Raw genomic sequence first — 6,000 nt, forward strand, 5'->3', positions numbered from 1 at the left:
CTAGTGTGGATGAAACCTCCACTCTTGAACAGCCCTTTCTCGTTGAAAACCCCAGAAGAAAAGCCTATGCCAGCCCGAGACTTGTTATCTTCTAGCTCAATCATTTTTCCTAAACCAGCAGTTGCACCACACTCAATGGCCAACTTCGCATCTCTATAGGAAGCAAATGAATGAGTTCTCTTCTCAATAGGCTTAGCAATAGATAGAGCTTGGAAAGGAGTTCCAACTTCATCCTCAGCATCTATGTATGAGAAGGAAGACAAATGGCTAACCAGGAGAGCCTTTTCTCCCCCTACCACCACCAGCTTCTTATTCTTCATAAATTTCAATTTCTAGTGTAGGGTGGATGTCACGGCGCCTGCCTCATGAATCCATGGTCTGCCTAAGAGACAGCTATACGATGGGTGAATATCCATAACCTGGAAGGTAATCTGGAAATCACTTGGCCCAATCTTGATTGGGAGATCAACTTCCCCAATCACAGTTTTGCGCGACCCATCGAAAGCTTTCACAACTACTCCACTCTGCCTCATGGGAGGCCCTTGATATGACAGTTTCGAGAGAGTGGACTTCGGAAATTCATTTAGTGATGACCCAGTGTCCACCAGCACATTGGACATGGCATCGTCTCTGCAGTTCATAGATATGTGTAAAGCCAAGTTGGGGTCTCTTCCCTCCTCAGGGAGATCAGAATCACAGAAACTCAAATTGTTACAAGCAGTAATGTTTGCAACAATGCTATCGAATTGTTCTATTGTGACATCATGATCTACATATGCCACATCCAAAACTTTCTGCAAAGCCTCTCTGTGTGGTTCTGAATTCAAGAGCAAAGATAACACTGACATCTTGGATGGCGTTTGTAGAAGCTGGTCTACAACATTGTACTCACTTTTCTTGATGAGCCTCAGCATCTCATCACAACCTTCTTTCACATTGCCGCTTGGACCAACAAAAGCAGGAGTTATCAATGTAGAGGAGGGCTTAGCAACAGGTGCCGGATTCGGAATGCACACAGCATTCCCAATCGGGCGTTCAACAAAATCAGCATTAGCTTGGGGCTTGGGAGGTGCTGAAAACACACGACCACTGCGGGTCAAATCACTTACATCCGCAATGTTAACAACAGAAGAGGATGGTAATGACACTTCTTTCCCATTTTCCACAGTAACAGCGTTGTAGCGAAAGGGAATTGCTTTTTCAGAAGAATATGGTACTGGACCAGCAGGCTTAATGATAAGAACAGGAGAAGCCTTCTGCTTGCTACCATCATACTTGATGACAACAGGCTCGGGCATCCGGAATACTGGGGAAATTATGTTGACCTCAGGCTCATCTTCGTCAACATTCCTATTCTGAAGAATCTCAATGACTCCCTCGTCCAACATTTCCTGAAGATCCTTGCGCACCTGGCGACAACCCAACCGGTTAACGGAGCACACTCGACATCTATCATGGTCGTGCTCATAATGACTGTATTCACATAGCAAACGATGCATTTCGACAAGAGACTGTCGAATATGACTGACATATTTGACTTTGTACTTGCCAGGGCAGCCCTGGACCATGTTGACAGACTTCCCATGCTCGGGCAATGGGTTCTTCTTCACATTAGGACCTACGTCCTCAAAACACAGAATGCCACACCTCACAAGGTCTTGAACCTTGGTCTTCAAAGGGTAACAATTCTCCACGTCGTGGCCGGGAGCACCAGAATGATAGACACAATGTAATTCAGGCTTATACCACCACTGGGGGTTAGCAGGTATAGCCGGTTGGTCTCTCGGAGTAATCAACTTCCTCTCTATCAAAGAGGGATATCATTCTGCATACGTCATTGGAATAGGATCAAAGGTGACCCTTTTCCTCTCGTAACTCGTGCTGGTTTGGTTACTGTTTCGAGGCTGGTAGGCCTGCTGTTGCGGACGGTGCTGTTGATGCTGATATTGCGGATGTGGTTGCTGATTGTTGTTGTGTTGCTGATACTATTGATTATCTCTGAAGGCAGGTGCTATATGAGCCACCTGATGCTGGTTACCGGCGGGACGCACGGTCTTCCTCCTCACAGAGGGTCTTCTAGATTTCATATGGGAGGTCACAACATGTGTCTCTCCATCTTTCTTCTTTGCAAACGCCCCATAATGTTTGGCAGAAGAGCCTTCTTCTCTGGCTAGACGTCCTTCTCTAACCCCTTCTTCTAGACACATCCCCATATTCACCATCTCGGTGAAGTCCGAAGGAGCGCTAGTGATCATCCGTTCATAATAGAATGAACTCAAGGTCTTCAGAAAGATCTTGGTCATTTCCTTCTCTTCTAGCGGAGGCACAATCTGTGCTGCCAACTCTCGCCACCTCTGGGCGTACTCTTTAAATGTTTCCTTGTCCTTCTAGGACATGACCCTTAGTTGATCCCTATTGGGAGCCATATCCACGTGGTATTTGTATTGCTTGACGAAGGCCTCGCTAAGGTCGTTGAAGGATCGGATGTTCGCACTATCTAACCCCATATACCATCTCAGGGCAGCACCGGACAAACTATCCTGAAAGTAGTGGATGAGCAATTGATCATTATCGGTTTGAGTTGACATCTTTCTGGCATACATGACCAGGTGGCTGAGAGGACAAGTATTTCCCTTGTACTTTTCAAAGTCAGGGACCTTGAATTTCACAGGGATCTTCACATTGGGAACCAAGCACAGTTCGGCAACAGACTTGCCAAAAAGATCCTTTCCTCTAAGAGTTTTCAATTCCTTGCGAAGCTCAAGAAATTGATCGTTCATAGCATCCATCTTCTCATAAACATCTGGACCCTCAGACGGCTCAGAATGATAGATGGTGTCGTCTACCCTGGGCAAAGTATGCACGACAGGAGGAGGAACAGCAAGGACCGGGCTAGATGCCGACATGGAAGCAAAGGTAGGAGCAGGACCCTCAGGCATGAAATTGGGAGGCATCCCCCACGGGAATCCGGCTGGCATGGACGCTGGAGAAAAATGTGCATTGGCTGCAGGCACAGTTGAGGAAACAATCTCGGAGATAACTGTCCTCTAGGGAGGAGTTGAAGGCGTCGAAGAAGACTAGCTCTGGGCAGCCAAGAATGATTCCATCAAAGCACTCAGTCTGGCTACTTCCTCTTTGAGTTCACGGTTTTCTTGCTCTAGATGATTCGTCAGTCTTGAAATGTTGGCTCTAGTGTAGTACCGGTGAGTTAGCTTGTCTTCAAAATAAATGAAGAACACAGAGTTAAACCACAGGACAAGAAACCGGGAACAAAACCTGCTTATGCACATGATGCATGTAATGCTTGTGCATATGATTTATTTTTATATTTCAGAGGAACTCTAGGGTTTTATTTGCAAATTTTGGAAACAATTAACATTTATCACATATGGAAATATTTCATCAAATAATATCAGGGAAAAGAAGTACAACATTGTCAATCATACACAAGAGAAAAGGAAAATAATCATCCTACGGATCCCTAGAAACAATCATCTAAAGCTCGGGACACAGGAAGATAGGATGCGCAAAGCCTCTTCACTTCCCTCTCGTAGGCTGCCTCCATATTTGCCTTCTCTTTGGCGAGTCGATCATACTTCCTCTTCCAAAACTTGGAAGACTGAGGAAGTAGAGAAGTCCATGCATCATCAGGATCATCAATAACCTAATGCTCGAGGAACTCTATCAAAGCATCCTTCTCCTTAATTTGCTGAAGCAACTCTTCCCTTTCACGGATCCAGGCACGTGATAGGTCTTCGTCTCTCCACTCCTCTACTCCTTGGTTAGGGAGGGTTGAAGGCCCATCCATAACCAAAGGTGTAGGTCTCGGATACTCGTAAGGCATGAGATACTCAGACGCTCTCTTCCTAACCCAAGCAGTGTAAGGCTCCATAGCAACACAATTCTTAGGACCCAACTCCTTCCTTCCTTTCCTATGAATCTTGCGCCAAGCGCGGACCATTATGTCCTTCAAGCCTTGGGGATCTTTACCCTCCTGAAAGAACACACCCTCTAACATAATGTTATTAGGTTTATCCTTTAGGGGGAACCCAAGCTGACGACGTGCTAAAACAGGGTTGTAGTTGATCCCACCACATGTACCAAGAAGAGGCACATTGGAGAATTCACCACAAGAGTCAATAATCTGCACACCATCATACACACGGTTATACCAAGAGATATCATCATTAATGAGAGACATAAGTCTCGTGGACCACCGTAGACATCCCTTGTTCTCCTTGAAGGCGACCGTCTGCGGTAAGTGAGAAATAAACCACTTATACAACAGAGGCAAACAACACACAATGGCGCCACCACCCTTTGCATTCCTCATATGCAAAGAGAAGTAGGTATCACCCAACAGAGTAGGAACGGGATTAAGAGTGGAAAAGATCCTAATAGCGTTCACATCCACAAACTTGTCGATGTTGGGGAACAATACCAATCCATAAATGAGAAGTACAAATATGGCTTCAAAGGCATCCTCACTCATGGCCTTCCCATAGATAGTAGCTTGAGCAATGAGGAACTCAGAAGGGAGACCTTGAATTCCACCTTTTGTAGCCATATGAGCACCAACCAGAGATTCATCTATGTGTAACATGTCAGCTATCTCTTGAGAAGTAGGAATACTCTCCAAGCCACAGAACGGAAACTTGTCTAGAATAGGTATACCCACAAGATAAGCATACTCCTCAAGTGTAGGCAAAAGCTGGAAATCGGAAACGTGAAGTAACGATACAAAGGATCATAAAACTGCACCAATACACTCATCAACCCTTCATCCACCTGAGTAGTCAGAAGAGGAAGAAGCTTCCCAAAACGAGCTTTGAAACCCAAAGGATCTAATACATAGGATGTCAGATTCTTTACTCTTTCAGATCTGGTTGTCTGAAGCTGTACTTCTTGGTATTCCTTCTTTGTCTTTCCATGTCTAAAAATTTTGCAAATAAACCCTTAAGTTCCTTGAAAAATTTCTTCATTATTGATGATATAGATGCAAATGAGTGCATGAATGCATGGATGCAACAATCACACTCAAGGATCAAGCAAAGCACACCAAACAAAGGTCATGGGATGGATCATGTTATCCTTAATATCAGTCATCCATTTTGGTGGATTATGGTTTACACCTTATCTACACCCAAGTTCCATTGATATTAAGGATACATGAACGGATCAACCATGAATCAAGGGTTTGTTGCAAGTCACGAGCATGGGGTTTAGGTTAAGAACCACCCAAAGGGAGTGTACTAAGGTTTAAACCTGCCAAACATGTTCTACAAGAGGTTCCCATAGTCATCATCCCATCTTTTGGATATTATCGGAGAAACGACTACTCGTATTCCAAAAACATTCTCAAGAGAGACTCTTATGAGTGTAGTATCGCGTAACAATCGTATCAAATCTTACACTTGAACGACTTTCGCACTACATCCTAAAAATAGGCCAAGATGGGCTTGGTAAAGTAAGGTCCTTGTCTTCTAAGGTCTATATTGGAAAGAGTAATGTCTAACCACAACTTACTTGTGTGAAATCATTGATCCCAACATGACCTCCACCAAGTGAATGGACTTGCAAGTCAACATGCTAAGGAATAACTCCACACAAGTCAACAAGACTACGCCATTCTCCTATCTTAAGTGCACTCGAGTCCGGGTATAGAACTCATCTCCCAAATATCACAAGCATACAAGGAATTATATCAAGCAAATCAACCATTACATACAATACAGTAATCCCAAATTGCACAAAAATATGTCACAAGATAATACAGTACAACAAGCATGAAAAATTGGCAAAACCCACTAGGCTAACCTTCCCCAGAAGAGTCGCCACTTTTCTGTAGCGGAGTATTAGTTACCATTAGAGATATTAACTAAATCCAAGGTAAATCATACAAGTCGAGTCGCCACCGCACTTCTATTTATCCAAAGGAATGGTTAGAAAGCGAACAAAAACCTAATAGTTTTAACAAAAACTAGTAAAAGAAACAGAGAT

Source organism: Lathyrus oleraceus, chromosome 7, assembly GCF_024323335.1.
Source record: "Lathyrus oleraceus cultivar Zhongwan6 chromosome 7, CAAS_Psat_ZW6_1.0, whole genome shotgun sequence".
NCBI classification, from domain to species: domain Eukaryota; kingdom Viridiplantae; phylum Streptophyta; class Magnoliopsida; order Fabales; family Fabaceae; genus Lathyrus; species Lathyrus oleraceus.